Raw genomic sequence first — 20,207 nt, 5'->3', positions numbered from 1 at the left:
TTTTGGAGATGTATTTAGAGGTAAAGAATCCTTTAACAACTTTTAGGATCCAAAGTCTCCTAACACAAACTTTCTCCTTCTGCCTTCTCTTTAGCCCTTTTAAAATTGGTGTATTTCCTACTTAAACTCACATATTTCAACTTCTTGCAACACTATTAAAATTACAGCTACTATTTGTTAAGCACTTACTGTCATCCAGGCACAGTCCTGGATGCTGCTTGTATTATTTAATCTTCACGGTAGTATTGCAGTTTAGGTATTATGACTATTTAAATGGAGTCTGAGAACACAGAACTCAGTAATTGAGACAGCATCTTGTAGGTATGATGCTGTGAAGAACAGAAATTATTTTAATCTCTGTATATCTGTCTTCAAGCCCAAGTTCTGTCCACTATAAGCTATTCCCATAACTTTAATACAGTCATTTTCCCAATATTAGAACATGAATTTCTCCCATTGGCTTCCTGATGGTTTCCTGTCACTCAAAGTAAAATTCAGAGTCCTTACTAAGGCCTACAAAGCACTGTACCGTATGTCTTTCGTGTTCTAGGACTTTTGCATTTGTTGGTCCCTGTGCTTGAAACTGTCTTGCCTTAGGTAAGCTGTGCACCTCTCCCTGACCTCATTAGAGATGTCTTTCCAGATGACCTCCCATACTTGAGAGCATCTACACACACACACACACACACACACACACAGATATTGCCCTTCCTCCTTGCTGGCTTATTTTTTCTCTATAGCAGTGATCAACAACTAACATCTTAACATCTTATATAGTTTTCTTTATTTTTTCTTTCTCCCAGTATAATGTTAGTCCCTGAGAATGGTAGCTTAATGTTATCTGCTTTATCCCCACTGCCTAGCACATAGCAGGGACTCAATAAATATTTGATTCTCGAACATTGAATTGGGGGACATATCTGATATTCTTTATATTAGTAATTGTATAATTTTCACAGCATTGGAACTTCATATGTGATATCTTGGTGGTTACCCTAATATTGTCTTTGTTAAGTGTACTTTTCTAAACAAAGTTCCTGACAAAAAAAAAAAAAAATGTGATGTTGTGTTTTACTTTTCACGCCAACAGGAATAGCACTATGCAGAAAAAATATGTCTTTCTGTATAGAATATTTAGAATAAAGGGTTTTTGGAAAGATCCCTTACTCAAATAATGAAGTGGCTATTCAGTATTAATACTGAGTATATTTCACTTGTTCTTTGCTTTGGAAATTAGGGCTTTGGAACATATCTGAGAATTAGGTATTACTTCAGTATTAGGAGGTCCTCTACTTGCTGACAGAATACTTCGTTTATGCCAGTTCTGGCCATCATTCATTATTATTAATAGTAGTATATAAGCATGGTAATGCTAATTCAATAGGTTTTCCAGGTTTTTTCTCCCTCTTGTTATTATCTTTTATTTTGAAGTTTGCCTTTATTTCAAGTTGTATTTGTGGGTATTCAGAATTATTGTATATGTATATAACTCAGTGGTTCAAAAGTCATTAGCCTTTTATAAATTAGAATTTATTTTAAAAATTCAAGATCTGAAAACATCATTTCATTGACTCTCAAGTAATGTTAATGCCAAGTATTGAAAAGCAATTTTTCTTTTTGGAGGCAGTAATTTTGAGTAATTGGATTCCATGAAAAAAAATGGATTCAGGAGCTAATTGTGTACCAGGTTTACTGGCATTTGTGCAAAACAACATTTAGCAACTGTCAGTGACAATACTCATCTAATTTATCTTTATCACTAGCTGGTCAATCACGTATCTTCATCAATACAAGTATTTTAATTTCCTCTTTCAGGTATCCTCTTTGTGTGTTTTCTTCCTTCTCACTCTCCCTTCTCTCATTATTTTAAGCTACTTTAGAAAATAGTAATACTTTACTGATGTGTAAGATGCAAATCACTTTGGAAGTGAGAAGGTGGATATTTATACATTTGTTCTATGTCGGGGTTTCTAAGTCTGTCCCACTGGGAATGGTTAGTACATTCCATAGCTATAAGGGAAAAATCCACTTTTCCCAGAAATGAAGGTCAAGAGACATGGAACAACTCTTTTATTATTTGCTTTCAAAACAGAGGGAATATGATTTATGTCAAATATAAGCTTATGTCATAGCTGTGCAGGTGCTGCCGTGGAGCTGTGACCCCTGTCTAATCCCCATAACGACACTGGGCATTGACCACATTTGCTTTGTAGTTACTGAGCTGCTTTCCCAGGGGCCTTCTAGTTTCTGAACCCAGCCGCTGGTTAGCTGGTCGACCCGTGCTTGGTGCAAGAACATTGTTTTGTAAGTGCAACCTGAAATACATTTTATAACCCCTGCCTAAGTTAAATGACTGTAGGTCTGTGATGGAGCCTCTGTGATTGAATCAAAGTCTCCTCTTAACTCCTTTGTTTCCTTCATGAATTAAGTAGTTGGCTGTAAATAGTTTTTTCTGCTTTATTTTTTATTGCATTAAACATAATCACAATGATTTATTTCAAAAAACTAAACAGTTGCTTGATATTTACAAGATAAAATGTAATACTGACTTTAATACATCATTGCCTGATTTACTTATATAATTTTTATTTATCATTGTAAGATAGTTAACATTTTTCCATGTTGCTTCAATATTTTTCCCTTTAAAGATTAATGACTTGGTAAAATTTGCAGTAATCACACAAAAAATTTGTTTTGCAATTTCATTCTGTCTTCCAACATTTTGATCTCCCAGAGTTTTAATATTTTTTAAGTTTCCTATGTGTTATGAATTGTAAAATAAAACAAAAATCCCCCAAAACAAAAAAAGACAGCTATATTAAAAGTATTAACTTTATTTTAAATCTTATTAATGCTTTTTATAATGGGAGGGAAGATTTGTATATTTAAATCACCATTTAAAGCAAAGTGAGGAAGTTAAGAACCAGGACGCTGAAGCTAAACTGAAGTTGAATCTCAGCTCTATCATGTCCCAGCTCTATGATTTTGTTAACCTCTCAAAATCTGTCTCATCTGTAAAAAAAGGTGAATGATAGTAAAACTATCTATTGCATAGCTGTTGTGATTATTAAATGAGTTAGTATTTGCAAAGCCCTACATAAATATTTGCTGTGTAGATAATGTTTAATTTTGTCAAGAACTTTTAAAAGATGTGTTTTGAGTCATTCATACAGGCACACACACAGGTTATTACAATTTTATCAAGAAATTATTAGCCTTGTCTTAACAAAAAATTTGAATTGACGATGAATATGTGGAAAGTCACAATATACAAGATTATCCACTATTGGAAGGTGTGTGTGGAACAGAACAGAACTAGATCACATAGCTGTGGAGAACAAAAGCTCAAGAAGAAAAAAATTCAAAATGAGTTTATATTTTTCTCACAATAGCTGTGGGCACCCTTCAAGCTTCAGTTAAGTGATGACAACATAATTAAACAGTAAAATATTCTGTTTCTGAACTGTTCTTTGTGTGACCTTCAGTTATCTCTGAGGATCCTCAGCTTTCTTAAGGTTTCCTTAGGCTGTCTGTTTAATCTGATTTTTCTGAAAAATGTACATGAATAAATAGGCCCTCCAACCAAAAATATTAATATTTAACATTTAGCCAAATAGGTAGCAAATATTATTTTCAGACAAAATGAAGTAAGATAGAAGAGCTGAGACAATATAATATTCTGCTTAGAGGGAAACAGTAGGTTGCCACTGATTTTTAGTCCTGTGTTTTGAAAACTATTTGAGATGGAAGGACTAAAATTGCAATGAAGATTACTGCAACACAGTTACTTGGTCCTCATATCATTAATTGATTAAAGGTAATTGCCAGGGAGTCACCTCTGGAGGGCAGTGCAGTCTTATATTTGTTGCAGGAGCTTCAGGTACCTTTAAATTTTCCAGAAGTTCATTTCAAAGATTCTTGGCCTTGTGAGATGTGAGTCATTCCCCATTTTAAATACTCAAAGGGAACGTAAAGGTGAAAATAAACTCTTTTTCGTTATGATGGTTAGCATTCTAGATTCAGGGAAAATGACGGGAAATAGGACTTATCATATAGAGTTAGTGAATCTCGGTGTGCAAATAAGGAGCCGGCTGATGTTTGTTTTTTCCCCCCTTTTCCCCTCTTTGGTTCAGATACTTGTGAACCTCAACTTCATGATCCTTGTTTTTGTCTCTGTCTTACTCTAAAATACAAATCTGTATCTTCTAAGAAAATGTTTTAACAGCCTCACCATATAGGGTGTTGCAGAAGGTCAGCTCGGCAGCCAGCAAAATATCTTCCAGTACCTTAACAAATCAGCAAAATATTTTGAGAAATGCTTTACTTTTATGAACAAATACCCTGATAGTTATTGGATTTGTCATAGCATCTAAGGTTTCTCTCATAACCATACTGACCTTCATGTGCTATTATATTACAAAACCAACTCTTTATGTAATCAAACCTAAGGAAAAATGCTTAATTAGCTATACATGACCCTGTGTTATGATACCGGCATACAAAAGTTATTTTCTTCAGCAGTATCTAGCTATTGTACAAAGAAACTTCTTTATAAAGTAAGACATGGGATATTTGATGTCTCAGGAGTAAAGTAATATTGGGATTTTTTTTTTCCTCTGTAAGCTGTTTGAGAGCTTTCAGCAGGGGGATACTGTATTTAAAGGTAGCCTAAGATCTCATAACTCCATGTGTCACAAAAAATGTGTAGGTTATGAAAGACTTTTCTCGTGAGCAAAACAACTGTGCTTTTTAGCTCTAAATCATGACATAGTCTTGTTATACCACAAAGAATTAAAGAATGTTAAGTAAATGACTTTCCTCCCCCCCCTGTGCCTCTGAGGATAGTTATTAATGCCGATTCTTGCTGCTGAGTGATCCTAAAGCTACTGTCGCAACCTTTTTATTCCCCGAGTGCAAATGAATCCTTTATGAGGTAATTGAAGGAAATTGATGACATTATTTGCTGTATCTTGGGTATCAACAGCATATAAATGAAAAACACAGCAGAATGCCTGGCCTGTGTTACCACATTGACCTACACATTTGGATCTGAAAGATCTCGAGCTATTTTCTGCCTAAGCAGACTTTGCACCTTTGTGTTTTATAGTGAAGTAGCAGGTACACAACTTTTTAAAATTATGAACTCCTAGTATTAGATTACCACCACCTGGTGTAACGGATAGGTTTTATACAAACACAAAGAGCATGGACTTATTCTTTTCATTTTGTTCTTCTTTGTTTATTTTAATGTTATCTTCACAATCTGAACAGTGTGACCTGTTTCACCTTCTTTTATTTTGAATGTTAGTGTATGCACATTCTAAGCCAAGGGTGGCTGTACCCTTTAAGTTAAATCAAACCATTTGGGACTTAGCAAATTCTGGGTTGTATGTTTTAAGGTGAAAAAAAAGCACTAAAAAGAAAGTTTAAAAGAAATTTTATCATCATATAGGGTGTGGATGAATAATTCAAATAGAAAACCTATTTTAAATCAGCCCTACTGAATGAACTATACTAAAAGAATATTTATTTACCTAGTTAGGGAAAAAAGTCACCTTAAATATAGTCTCTAGTTACTTTTCTTCCCATTTATTACATTTGCCACTTCATTGTGACCTTACTATGACCTTGTAGTTTATGGGCTAAAGGTAACCATTATGCAATAATGAAAATATGCAGGCCAATCTTTACCACCTTGAAAAAATTGGTTTCTTATATTTTGTTTAAATTAACACGCTTTGCTATTTATAAAGCTCTGCTCTACGGTGCTTGAAAGAGGAGAGAAGAATTAATTGCAACTAATGTGCAGATTTAGGCTTTTGGAGACTGTGTTTAGTGGAGGTGAGTCAGCAGGCCTTGTTATATTAATTATAGTGGTTTTTTGATTCACAGAGATATGCGCTGTACCTAAGAATTAAAGCATCAATTGCTTAGGAGAAAAAGGAACTCAAAAGTCAAACCATTAATACCTATCTTTGCTTTCTTCTTTTGTCTAATTTGTTTTATTTTAGTTATCCAGGCCCAGATTTACTCCACTTTCCCTTTGCCTTGATCCCAAAACCTGACCTCTGTGAAAAAGGCAATTCATCAATTGGATGCGGTGAGGGAAATGCCTTCAGAAGGATCTAAAACAGGCAATACAAAAAGCTTTAGACAGTCAACACATCGGTGCATGTAAGCTCTGATGTGACTTGTTATCTCTGAGACCAGTGTTTGCATTCTTCCTGGTTTGTTCCTTAGGCTTGGAAATGCACTGAAACCACAGCTGGTCTTGAAGAGCCATAGAGGATGTGATACAAGGAATGATAAATTAATAATTACAGATCCTCAATCTGCTTATTGTCAGTCATTTTTTCTACCACCAGTTACAAATCCAGCCTTTATTCTCAAATAGAAGTGATGATAATTATCATTGGTAAAATAACTTTCAGATAATGTTGATTGCAGACAGTCACCAAGGGCTATGCTCCAAGTACGCTTCTCACCATTTTTACACGTGAAATAAAAACTCTTATTATCTCCACTTGTCCATGAGGAAACCAATGTACAGAGAAATTAAGTACCCTTCTTAGGGTTACACAGAAATTCAAGAGCTAGATTTTTACCACAAAGGATGGTTTAGAGCCTCTGATCTTAACCTTCCAAGAGTCTGGGTTCTTGGGAATCTTCATTTTCAACATAGGTTCTTTATACTACCAGAACTAGCATGTTCTTCAGATATTCAAAACGGAGACTTTTAATAAGTTCATTATTAAAGAAGTGAATAATTTAGGATTAAAAAATTCTGTTAAAAATGGGTTGCTCATAATTAATGAAGGCAGATTTTTAAACCATGAATCCTTTATAAAACCTTGGGATGTGAAAGCTTATTTTGAAATGGACTTTTGGACTGCATGCTAAAAGTATACCCAGAATGAATTTTCAGAGACATTAGAGACAAATTTAACATCACCCTCAAATCTGTGGAAGGTTAAATATACAGAGTGTGAGACATTGAGAATTAGACATTTACAGGTACTTTTCCCCAGAGTTTGGTTTGGTGAGGGATTTAACCCCCATTTCGTGAGGCTGATCAAGGCAGGACATTTTGAAGGAAAAGCACTACAAAAAGAAGGAATTGCCTTGTCATGCTATGAAGCATTTAATTCTAAACTTCTCTATTTTAAAAACAAAAGAGGCCTATCTATAGAGAAACAAAGTAGACTCGTGGTTTCCAAGGGCTGGGGCAGGAATGGGTGGGTATTAGCCATAAACTGGCTAGAGGTATCTTACTGCAGGCGATTGAAATGTTACAAAATTGGATTATAGTGATAATTGTACAACCTGGTTTAAATGAACTTTAAAATCATTGAATTGTACCCTTTAAATGACCAAATTTATGGTATCTAAATATACCTTAGTAAAGTCATTTTTAAAAATGCATGTAAAAAAACTAAAAAAGAAAAAAAGGAAGATCCAGTATTGTGTCTTCAGACAGAATCATTATTTGCATCAAATTCAGAATTTCCCATACATGATATTAATTTACTTCTCTAATTTGAATTATGACACTAAATGTAACACGTTAGGTCATGCATTTGGCAAAGACAAGTTCTTCCTGCCTGTACTTTTCCCTTTCTGTTTGTAATAGGTGGATCCATTATTCTTTGTAGCCTCTAGAGGGCAGCACGTAGGTTTTTTTTTTTTGTTTTTTTTGGTTTTTTTTTTATTTGAAAGACAACAAACTTGTAACTCCCAAGCATCAGGAATGCCCAGTTGTTTCAGATGAACCCTCCAATTTTAGTTCATCCTGACGATCTCACAGTGGAGGGCCTTCCTATAGTGACTCCTGCGAATGAATCCTCCCTTCCTTCCCTTTCACCTCTGGCTATTTGATGTCCTTGAAAGATCTTTTGGCTCTCTCTACAGGGGAACAAAGGAGTAATTTCAGTTGAAACTTCCACAACCTTTTTTCTTTAGAGAGCTTGATTTTTAGGTAAAGACAATAGTCAGTTAATGAATAAAACTGGTATTTGCACATGGGGGAGGGTTGACGCCCAGGAGATTGTCATAAGAATTCCTGACACTTACAAGTTCTTCAGATCGCATCGGAAGAATCAGGCTGTGCCAAAAGATAAATGTAGAGTTCTCCTCAATGTATGAATAACTAGGGATGCAGGATTTAAAATCCATAAGAATTTTTAAAATTGTAAGACATAAGCATCCTGGTGTGTTTTTTGATTGTTGTTCTTTTCATTTAATTATTTATTATTAGTCTTATGCACAGCAGAAGCCAACAAATAAGGGTTGGAAAGGTGAATTAACTAGCATTAAGGTATATACCTGAAAGTCGTTTTAAGAAATGCCTTACCTCTTCTCATCCCCACAATTAATGGTATTTTCCCTATGATCATTGAATTTCAAAAATACCTGGAAATTTATACCATTCTAGGATCTTATAGAATCTTATAGGATTTATCGGAGTTGATTTTAGTGTAGGAACCTGAAACAGTTGTGGGTCCCCCTCACTATGTCTTATTGTTACTTCGTTTCTGACATTCTTCCTATATATCCAATCTAATATATATGTGAAAAAGAGTAGACATCAATCAATATTAAGAAATAATGAGAAATGCCTGAACAGACCTTTAAGCAATGATTTAAAAAATCGTATTTGGGTGATCCTAGCAGTTAAATTGACTTTTTCTTTCCTTCTGTCGTCTCTGTTCTCCTTTTTTTTTCCCCAGTAAACTTTGATTGCTTGCTAATTGTGTGCTAGGCATTGTTTGGTTGTTTATTGAGAGAAAGAAATAAAGGAGAAAGGAGAACACAAACACAATTTCTGCCCTCGTGAAATTATAGCCAGGGTAGGAGACAGACAAAACAGTATATAAACAAAAAATAACAATACATGATTACAGATTGAAATCAATTGTAAGAAAAAAAAGGTCAGTAAGTATATATAACCCTTGGGGCCAACTTTAGGCTAAAGAGTTAGGAAAGAATTTCTGAGGGGGTGAACTTAGGTCGCCCTACCACATAAAGGATTGGGCAAAGAGTTCTCCAGGCAGAGGAACAGAGTATGAGAAGGCCCTGAGTCAGGAAGGAGCATGGCTTGTTGCAGAAACTGAACTAGTGTCTGCGTGTTTCACTGTGAATCAAGAAGTAAACTAGGATGTGGCTTGGGGAGGTAACTGGCCAGGACTGAAAGATCTTTGTGAGGAGCTTGGATTTGTTTCTAGGTTAAGTGATGGCTTCAGAGGGCAAAAGAAAAACAGTGACATTATCTGATTTTGCTTTTGATAGGATTGTTCTGGTTTCTCTATGGAGATTGGATTGGAGAGGGGCTCATATGAATGTGGCAGAAGTTTAGAAGGTGTAGCTGGGTGTGTTGATGGGCACCTATAATCCCAGCTACTCGGGAGGCTGAGGCAGGAGCATCACTTGAACTCGGGAGGCAGAGGTTGCAGTGAGCTGAGATGGTGCCATGCATTCCAGCCTGGGCAACGGAGAGATACTCCATCTCAAAAACAAAGCAAAACAAAACAACAACAAAGAAGTTTAGAAGGTGGTTGTGATCTAGACAAAAATGCTCTTGCAACTGAGTTTCACCTGCAATTTAGGAATGGGAAGTAATGTGTTGAGTCCACTGATGTTGGGAGCACAAACACTTATGTAGGAGGTAGAAGAAACAGTTTTTTTTCCTATAAAGTTATAAATAGCTTTTAGATTATTAGGTATGGCTATGTTGAGACAGTAGTTAATGATTAGTGGGATATTTAAAAGTGATTTTGGAAACATATCTTGAGATTTTTATTTTATGCAAACTGGCATTGATTTTAAAAGCTGAAGCAATTTAAGCAACTTCGAATGAGTGTTTTCTCTCTGAGGGCTGGAATTTGGAAAAATTGAAATATGGGAGCAGATGAGAACATGAAGAACTTGATAAGTACATCTATGTATCCTTTGATATCATTGTTAGGAACTTATCTTTTAATCGAATACATGGTACCATAGGTTATTCCTTCTCTATATCACTTAGTACTTAAGAACACAAAACTAGACATTACTAGAATTTACAGATACACATTTGATTCCAGGCTTTACCACTTACTCTAGCTATAACTTTAGACACCTGTCCCCTCACTGATATTTCTGAACTGGAAAATTGAGATATAGTAACCACGTTATAAGAATGTGGTGAGGATTATGTGAAAAAATTTATGCAAAGTACCTGTCACATAGTCAGTAGTATTCAATTAATACCAGATTAGGTGATTTGCCATGATTTGCCCAAGGACAACAGCTAATAAATCATAGGACTAATATTTCAACCCAGAAGGCCTTATGCTAAAACCTGCACTGTTCATCACTGCCCAGTACTTCTTTCTTAAATTGCGGCAGTGAGGCCGGGCACAGTGGCTCACGCCTGTAATCCCAGCACTTTGGGAGGCTGAGACAAGCAGATTACATGATGTCAGGAGTTCAATATCAGCCCAGACAACATGGCAAAACCCCGTCTCTACTAGAAATACAAAAGGTAGCTGGGTGTGGTGATGCACACCCAGCAACTTGGGAGGCTGAGGCAGGAGAATCACTTGAACCTGGGAGGCAGAGGTTGCAGTGAGCCGATACCGCACCATTGCACTCCAGCCTGGGCAACGGAGTGAGACTCTGTCTAAAATAAAATAAAATAAATTAAATAATAAATTGTGGCAGTGAAGGGACAGGGAAGGAAGGATATTTGCTGTTGTCCCAAACTATCCTCCTACTTCTCTTCTTCCACTAACCTGCTTTTCCTCAACTCTCATTCACATTTTCTAAAACTTGAGAATGAAAAATTCAAAATTGCATAAAAGTAGAGCAAGTAGTACAATGAACTTGCGTGTAACTGTAGTCCCCAGCACCTGCTTTATGTCTCCAGGGACCTAGCAAGGTTGCTTTGGTGATTTTTTTTGTTGAGACGGAATCTCATTCTGTCACCCAGGCTGGAGTGCAGTGGCACACTCTCAGCTCACTGTAACCTCTGCCTCATGAGTTCAAGCAATTCTCCTGCCTCAGCCTCCCGAGTAGCTGGGACCACAGGCATGCACCACCATGCCCAGCTAATTTTTGTATTTTTAGTAGAGACAGAGTTTCACCATGTCAGGCAGGGTAGTCTTGAACTCCTGACCTCAGATGATCCGCCCACCTCGGCCTCCCAAAGTGCTGAGAATACAGGTGTGAGCCACCATGCCTGGCCACTTCGGTGATTTTCTAACCACACTCAAGAGCATTTTCTTAACCCTCATTTTCCTCTGCAGTTAGGGCTCCTGCTGGCACCACCTTCTCCTCTGCCTTAGCACTGCCACAGGACACGGTTACCTTCCACCCTCAGATTCTCCTCTCTAAACCCCTCGCTTCTTGCTCTTCTGCTCTTCTTGTTCTAGATTGTTTTCAGATAGTTTTTATGGTTTCTTGGACTCAACTATGATTGTAATTAAGAGATTAATCTCCAGTCCTAACCTCTTATCCTATGTATATTCCTACATTTTCAATTACTTTTAAACATTTATGACAAAACTCATATCTGCCACCAAGTGGATGGACTTCCTTTGTGCCATCATTTTTCTAGTTTACGTAAGTGAAATTTTCAAGCTTTTCCTCTGTACTTTCGTACTCCTTCAGTCATTTAGACCCAATATCCTTTGGTAATATTTTTCAGTATCTTCTCCTTATTTTATTTTCCTTTTTCTAGAAACATATATCAACCTTATGACTTGTTATCCTCACTTTAATCTTTTCCCTTACACTTTCTGAACATCTCTTTAGCCAAAAATTTCCAGAGGCTCCCCATTTGCTATGGAAAAAAAGGAGAATTTAAAAATGACCATTTCGGTGCTTTTCCTCCCACTGTCACTTTAATAAATTCTTTTCATCTTTCAAGGTCCACTTCAATCTCATCTCCTTTTTGAAGATTTCCATATTCTTTCCTCAAAGAATAATATATTCCTTTCATTTAGTTACTACAGCACTCTTGGCATCACTCATTTCAAAATTATTATGTACTACATTGCCGACAGTTTGTTTTATTTGTGTTGTTATACCAGTACAAATGTTTACTTTCCAAGAGTTGACTTTTTTTATACTTATTTACTTTCAGTGTCTAGAGCATTTCTTTATACATAATAGTTGAATGATTGATTTTCATACTAGACAAATAATGATCAATGGGTAAATTAATTAGCAGTAAGTTATATACCTGAAAATTATTTAAAGAAATGGCAGAATAATTACCCTTGTCTGGGACCAGTTTTGTAACATGCCACAGTTAAGAGGCAAATTTTCAGTTCATTAAGCTTCTTCCAAAAGAGCCTAGTTCCAGAATGGAATGGTGTTTCTCCTGTTCTGAGAATTATAAGAAAGTGCTTTAGTTAGCAAATTTTTTTTTTCTCCCAGGTGGTTCTTTGTCTACATACCGTCCAACTATGAACAATAATGTATTTTATAGACTATACTAAGATATTGAAAGTTGGAGAGATGTATTCCTTTGTCTGATCAAACCTAGCAAGGATTAAAACTGGGTTTTCTTCTCCTAAAATATTAAATTCCAAAAATTACAGGTACTCATTAAAAATCTCAAACAATACATAAGTAAGTGAAAGTAAATGGCGATGAAAGCCTCTTATCCACCCACACCTCTCTCCTGAAGTTACCTAGACCACTGCTTTCAATTCATTTCAAACATCTAATCTATTGCATGTCGATTTATTTGGGTAGTATTCACTGCCTTCCCTACCCCTTCTTTACCACCGCACCTCAAGAAGACCTGAAAACCTTTAAATTGAAATTTAATTGTTTCAATGTAAACATTCTTATTCTGTATATTTGGTAAATAATTATATTCAGTTATATTACACCAGGGAAACCAAAAGAAACATTCATTTCTCTTACTTTAGAAACATTTTAACTGACTCAATAGGCATAAAATTTTACTGAGGGTTAGATTTCTGTTGAATATAGGTTAATTCTACTTCTGTTTAAGGAAAAGACCTTAACTTTAATTCGTAGAGCAATGCTGTTGCAAATGTGTAATTTTCCAAATTGTCCATAGTGCACAAAACACTTTAATGTATTATTTCCTTTATTGCAAGGAGAGAGAGAGAAAAAAACATTCTGGCATAAAGCCAACTTATTACTGCTACACTCGGGAGACTCACCGTCAGTACATGATATGCTATTTTCCTCCAAGTGCTCTTTATTTCTTCCCTTCTCTCCTTGCCAGCTCCCCGCCCTTCTGGAATTTCTTGGTTCAAGGACAAGTGCTGACTCAGCATGGGCCACCTTCTTAGGCTAACTTACTGCTTTCCCTGCTCCTAAGGAGTCACCAGAGGGGGAGCAAATGGAGCACCAGCACATTCTCTAATTCTCCTAGGTGTCGTAGCCCTCCTCACTGATTATGAATTTTTTCTGGGAGAACAGAATGAGCTGTTAGGCTGCAAATGATCTAACCTTTCATACTTGACCATGTAGACTTTCCACATTTATTCCAGTCCTCATTTCCAAATTTCACTAACAGAATTGCAGAGATCGTAGGATTCTATTGTCACAGAATAGAAATCTGTGATGCTTATGTGTTGCAAACCTAATTTCTCTATATATCTGTGTTAAAGGAAAGTTATATTTTTCTATTATCTTTGTAGAAGAAATACAAAGAATATTATATTTGTAGAAGAAATACAAAAAATAAAATTTGGTTTTTAACAATCATGGTAACTTAAAAACAAGTTTCTTGGTAACTTAGATGATCCAGTCATTAAAATCATGATATAGATTCTAAATATTGAGGAATTTGGAGATTTATGATTCTTAAAGGCATTATAAAAAATAAATAGGTATATGGTATACAGTTCTAAATAGCTTGGAATTATAAGTGTAAATGTTAAGTGTAAAAGCAGTGATTTCTCTTTAAAAAATAGGCAAAAATTGACCCTGGATTGATGAAATTTTTTTTTTTAACCCTTATTCATGTTGTAGGAAATTTTATAGACAGACATTGTAAAAGAGTGAATGGATTGCTATTGAAAAATAATCTGATATCAACTTAACTTGCTGGTGACTTTAAATTTCGTATACTGGCTTTCATGCTACATTTATATCTTAGCAATAAGTATTCATGAGTCTCATATTTGAAGGTAGAGAATCTTGAATAATAAAGAGTTCTGGTTTACGTCTTTAAAGGTCAGAAATATGCACTGTTATATCTAGTTTGTATATTTCTTCTGGTAAAAATCTATGCTTGACTGAAAGTGCTGAATTTATGGTAGAACAAAAGAGACTTATCCCACCCAGATTGATTCAAATACCTGGAGACACCAGTTTCAGACATGTGTTGATACAGCTTATTAAAATAGTAAACTCACTAATAAGTATTTTTGTATTTTGGATTGATTAAAGAATGTTTATGTCAAGAAAAGCATATTTTGAAAGTAATTACAACCATTAGTTATAATTAATTCTATTTATCTTTTTTAAGGAAGGCTAGGATTTAATAAAGTGGGTTTTCCTAAAGCCTTTAATCCATGGCATTTATTTTCACCATGGTAGATTTTCCATATAATTTCCCTCCTTACTTTATCTTAATGTCAGATGAGGTATATATATCTTTTGTAACTTCCTGGTGTCTGATCTTAGATACTTCTAAAGCTGATTATGAGGATTAATGGACAGGGATTCTATGTAGTAATTGTGGGTTTTAGAAGAAACATACTAATCCTAGAGAAAGAACTGGCACACGTTTGTCCATTTTTGTAGAATTTGGCCTAGATTCGCAAAGAAAAAAATAAATTTTGGAGACTTCTGATTGTTCATTTTCTTAAGAAAGAAGGAACTGGTTGTTATTATTATTTGCATTTGGTACTGTGCTATGTAAATAAATCAGTGGCATCTAAGTTAGACTTGATTTTGAAGTGCTGTTATTGATTCACTAAGAACCACTAAGTTTCTACATCTGCTTCCTATTTACAAAATGGAGATGTTTTCTGTTTCTAATTTGCCCCTCAGAAGTGCAGTGTTATAAGGATTAATTAGAGAAAGCCAATGGGCTGAACAGTGAGGAAGACATAAATAGAGACAAACGGGGACATTACCAGGTGCCTCCTCTTTTTGTTCATGGTTGATCTTCAATCTCAATTTTTTTATACAAAGGGCACAGCATTGTATTATTTGGTCCAATGACTTGCATTGAAAGGATACTGACTGCCCCAGAATTCATTTGATTTTCTTAGTGAAATGCCTTAACATTAATATTTTTTCAGTCTAACTTTTCCTAAAGCTCTTCAGGTCCCAGAATTTCATTCTGAATGTTTGGCCTTTATCAGATTATTTTTCAATAATAGCAAGCCATTCACTCTTTTACAATGTCTGTCTATAAAATTTCCCACAATAGTTCATAATCCTCTTTTCAGCAGCCTTTTCTCCTTCTTTATCACTTATTTTGTCCACTTACTTTCAGGATGCAAAGTTGGCATCACTGACTTGCTCATGGCTTCTTGAACATCTGTGTGAGGCAGGATTGCTGAAGATCTCAGGCTTTTGAGTTAAACTGCCTGGGGCTGAATCCCTGTTCCAATCTGGCTGTGCAGTGTTAGTAATGGTACCTCAATTTAACCATCTTTAAAGCGAAAAATTTCTCGTGGATTCCTGTGAGGATTAAGATAAGGTCTGCGGCACCGGCGTATGATAAATGCTCAAAATAATACTATTACTTGTATTAACATTAGAAATAAACATTTAGGCACAAGGAAGAAAAAAATAAGCAATAAGGAGGAAGAAAAAGAGCAGTCAGAAAATGGTGAGAATTAGCATGGGGTGTGTTTTGAAAGTAAAAAAGAAGAGACAGTCATTCAAAAATAGAGAATTATCCATACCTTTGCTACTCAGAATGGCTCCTGGACCAGCAGCATGGGCACCCTGGAAGCTTTCCAGAAATTCAGAATCTCAGGCCCCCAAAGCCCCAGGAATCTAAATCTGCATTTTAACAAAATCCCCAGGAGATTCATTTTAAAGTTTGAGAAGGCCTGGTCTACAACCTAACATGCAGCAGAGTTGACAAATGAGGTTAAGACTAAACAAACCTTTGAGTTTTCCTGCTAGACCTTTAGTGGAGAAAACAGGGAGGAATGAATAGGTGGCAAATAAAAGAGAGAAATCAGGTATTGATAATTCTTTCAAGAAGCTCAAAAATTAATCACGGTTGAAAAAATGTTAGATAATACATTTAAAATTTAGCAGAATCGAAAGGAAATTTACTTTTATGAACAAGAAAAAGTTGAGTCTGTGTGCAGGTGGAGCTAAAGTGTCACACAGGGTGAAAGATTGAAAAGTAATGAATACACTAAGGCATGGATAGCTAAGAGATGGGGCAAAGAGTGTTTGAAAAACATTGACAACTGGGAAGTTTCAGAAAAACACCTTCATAGACTAGTGCAAAGATGGAAAGAGTGAGGTCAATAAGAGAGAAGATATGTAATTAGGTGTCTTCAGGGCTGTTTTCTGGGAGTAAGTAGGGCAGGAATATTATTAGTAGGTGGTGTTTTGATAGGATTAGAACCACTTTGGTGAGTGAGATAGAACTAGAGTTGTAAATAAATTTTAGATCTAATGTGAACTCTGATAGGTAGGAGCTGCATGGAATATTGTGTTGAGAAGGCTTCTCAGGCCAACATAACATAAACAGATAAGAGCTATGTATGTAATGAGCAGTTCCTGGCATTATAATTAGGGAGACATAGTAGTGTATGCTCTGCACATTCACCATCCCTGGTATAAAGGATCTCCTGGCATTGTATGAAATTATTGAGTAGAAATAAAGAACTGTAACATGAAAGTGTGATGAATCATTTTTGCAGTATTTTTTCTTCTTTCTCCAATAATCCTTAGCCTAGGAATAGAAAATACAGTCAAGGGACTAACGAGCAGTAATAAGTTTATTTTTGAAAGACTTGACTTTTATAGTCTTTATGACTTTTTTTTAATAAAAAAGCAAATAAAGCCTAAATTTGAACAATTTTATGTTTTAAGAAGTGTGGGCTCTTGTATAGAACAGCCTGTGGAATTTGAACACCACATCTACTACTTTTTAGCTATGCCTTTGGGTAAATTATAGTTAACCTTTTTCTAGAATGAAAAACTCAGTTTTCTGAGTTTAATATTAGTAGTAATAATAACTAATATTAATTTCCGAATAGAGTTGAAGAGAAGATTAAGTAAATGTAACATCATGCCTGATGTATTCTTCTGCTGGTTACTTTTATCCTTTAGTGTTGTTTTCAGTTTTTTTTTTTTCCTGTCAATTTCTTCTCCATTAAAAATTGTTTTCTGTCACCACCCAAAGCAACAGGAATCATAGATTATGGTTGAAAAATCAAGTGGCAGACTATTTGAAAAATATTTATTTCAAAATTTTATTTGAAAAATAAAATTCCCCACTGCTATAATTTAATGCTTATTCCTAATCTCCTTAATTTCCGTTGCTTTATGTATTATATAGAGACAAGTTGGAGGGAAACTGATCATGGGTAATGATAACTGCAGAACTGCTGTAAGCAAGGCTTATTCAGAAAGTGACAAATCTATTACAAAGTGACTCATGGAAATGGAGGTTCTGTCACAAACAGGGTCAGTTATTACTTGGCAGTATTGTGTGCTTTAGAAGAAAATAATGGGCTGACATAGCATAGAACTTTGGGAATAAAAGTTTCTGGATCATGGCAATTGGCCCAGGACACCAGACCTAGAATTTGCACCAATAGAATTTCTCTGCCCCAAAGTAACTGGCAACAATGCCAATCAAGACTTGTGCCTACTCTTCCGTGGGTTCTGGTCCTTCAGTGACATTTGGCCAGAAACCTTCTTGGCTGATGAACTTTTATATGGATACACTATAAAAGAGCACAGCTGAGAGCCAAGGAGTGGGATGCATTAATTCCATAACCACATTTTTTCTTTATCCTTCAAAAAATTTGAGAATATATGACACTGACAGATGACATTTTTTTGGCAGTGCTGTTAGGTCTTTGCTACAAGGCTGTTTTCCATCTTTGTAGTTGCAGAGTTATAACTTGGTTTCTAAAAGAAATCCTCATAGCTATTCACCTGGCTCATATTTCATTCTCAGCTTGAAATTCAAATGTATTGACTCTCCTATTTTTATGTAAAGTGATGCTTTTAGTTGGATTGTCACGTCTTCTATATATTGTGTACTTAATCAGTTTAGTAAGAAAAAATCTATAGAAAATGCGTTGGATGAAGTATGCCTATTAAAATCTCTTACATTTGGCTAGTTTTATTAACATGCAATTCTTAACATGTAGCATTCACTACCTTTCTATATAACTAGTTTCTCATTCTCTTCCCATCTGTATGAGATTTTTTCATTTTCTTTCAGAATATACATCAAAATAATGCTTTTGTTTCTTTTTCACAAGTAATAGATGTTCATTTCAGAATAATGAAAAGTCACAGATAAGTAAATAGAAGAAATACAATCATATTTAATTCCATCATTCCAAGAAAGCCATTGTTAATTCCAGTGCATTCTAAGGGGTTGCAAACTCAGATGCATAGAGAAGCCCAGTTGATATCATAAATGTACAAATCAAGCTGGATGGGGGCCATGGGACTAGTCCTTGCAAGCATGTGGGCCTGGGGTCCCCTGTTCTTCCTATTTTTCAGGAGAAGAAGGGTATCAGATTTTTATATAACATGTCTGATATTGAAATTTGAATGTGATAAAAATTGGTAAAGACTCTGTAGAAACCAAACAGAATAGGTATGCACACCTTTTGCTTTGTTTCTTTTGTATATATAAACTATAATGTTAGAAATTACAATGGTGTTTGCATTTATTCATTTTTAACTGCACTTTAATATTTCTTCCTTGAATAAATGACATTTGCTTATCTCATTTCCTCTTGATAGGCATTTACATTGTTTTAGGCTTTGCTATTATGGCAATCATTTTCTGAATATGCTTGTGCATGTTTTCTGGTACATGTATGGGTATAAGGTATATTGGAAGTGGAATTACTGAGCTAAGTCATAGGGTGGGCGCATTTTCAACTGTATAAGATAATTCCAAGTTATTTTTGAAGATGTTTGGAACCAATGTATATGCCCATCAGCAGTGTATGAAGGCTCCTAGTGTTTCCCATCTTTCCCAACACTTGTATATTTAGATTCTTTCATTTTTGTCATTTGGAGAATGTTCATGTGATCATTTGCACTTTCCTGATTAGCATGAGGTTGAGTATCTTTTGAAACTTATTGATTTGATACTTATTCAACATAGTGTTTCAACTTATGGGAAATGCCTGCTTTGTCTACTTTCTTTTGGGTTGTTTCTATCTTTTGTTGAGTTATGGAAGTCATTGTAATAATTTGATACTAATCCTGTGTCAATTTTATTACCAATATCTTTTCCCAGATTGCATATCATCTTTTCACTTCCTTTTAGTGTCATTGATAAATGGAAGCTTTACTTTTGATGGATTCAAACTTTTTTTTTAACTAAACAGTTAATACTTTTTAATGTCTTGTTTGAAAATTCTTTACTATGAAAGGTCGTAAAGATATCTATCCCCTTATATTTTATTCTAAGATGAAAGTGATCTATCACTTTACCTTTTAATCCATCTGGGATTTTTTTGTGTTTGGTATGAAGTGGGGATCCAGTTTCGTTTTTGTTTTCCATATGGTTAACCAAGTATCCCTGACTAACTGGTGATCGGCAGTGCCACTATTGACGTATATCAAATTTCTTATATATCAAACACGTGGTTTCTGTTTCTGAACTCTGGTTCCATTGCTGAGAGCTTTGCTTCTCACGTACACTCTGTTTATAGAGCAAAACATATTGTTTTGCTAAACCATGCTTTATTTTCTAGAAAAAAAAAACCCAAGGTTTGTATTAATTTTATGAAAAAATGGCTGTCAGTTAATTTTATGCCTTTTCCCGTCTGCCCCTTTATGCTGATTATAAGGATTAACCCTTTCCACTATCTAAGCTTTATGATGATCCACTTGAGTAATATTGGAAAAGAAGGAAGAACATGTCCAGGTTTCAGACACACGCTCAGGGAGGCAAAATGGAATACAGAAATTCCTACCTAAGTAGTAGCCAAGTCAAAGAGAGAAATGCCTCTCTGTGGTGCCCCTGAGGAGGAACAGGGGTTGTAATTGATAAACTC

At 35.3% G+C, this 20,207-nt stretch overlaps 1 protein-coding gene across 17 annotated transcripts in view; it reads left to right on the top strand.

Annotated features, from left to right (window-relative positions):
• HDAC9 (histone deacetylase 9) overlaps positions 1 to 20,207 on the top strand; it is a 917,296-nt gene that overhangs the window by 265,556 nt on the left and 631,533 nt on the right. The gene's annotated exons all lie outside the window — the stretch shown is intronic.

Source organism: Pongo abelii, chromosome 6 (genome assembly GCF_028885655.2).
Source record: "Pongo abelii isolate AG06213 chromosome 6, NHGRI_mPonAbe1-v2.0_pri, whole genome shotgun sequence".
Taxonomy (NCBI): Eukaryota; Metazoa; Chordata; class Mammalia; order Primates; family Hominidae; genus Pongo; species Pongo abelii.
This window is presented reverse-complemented; position numbering and strand designations above follow the sequence as displayed.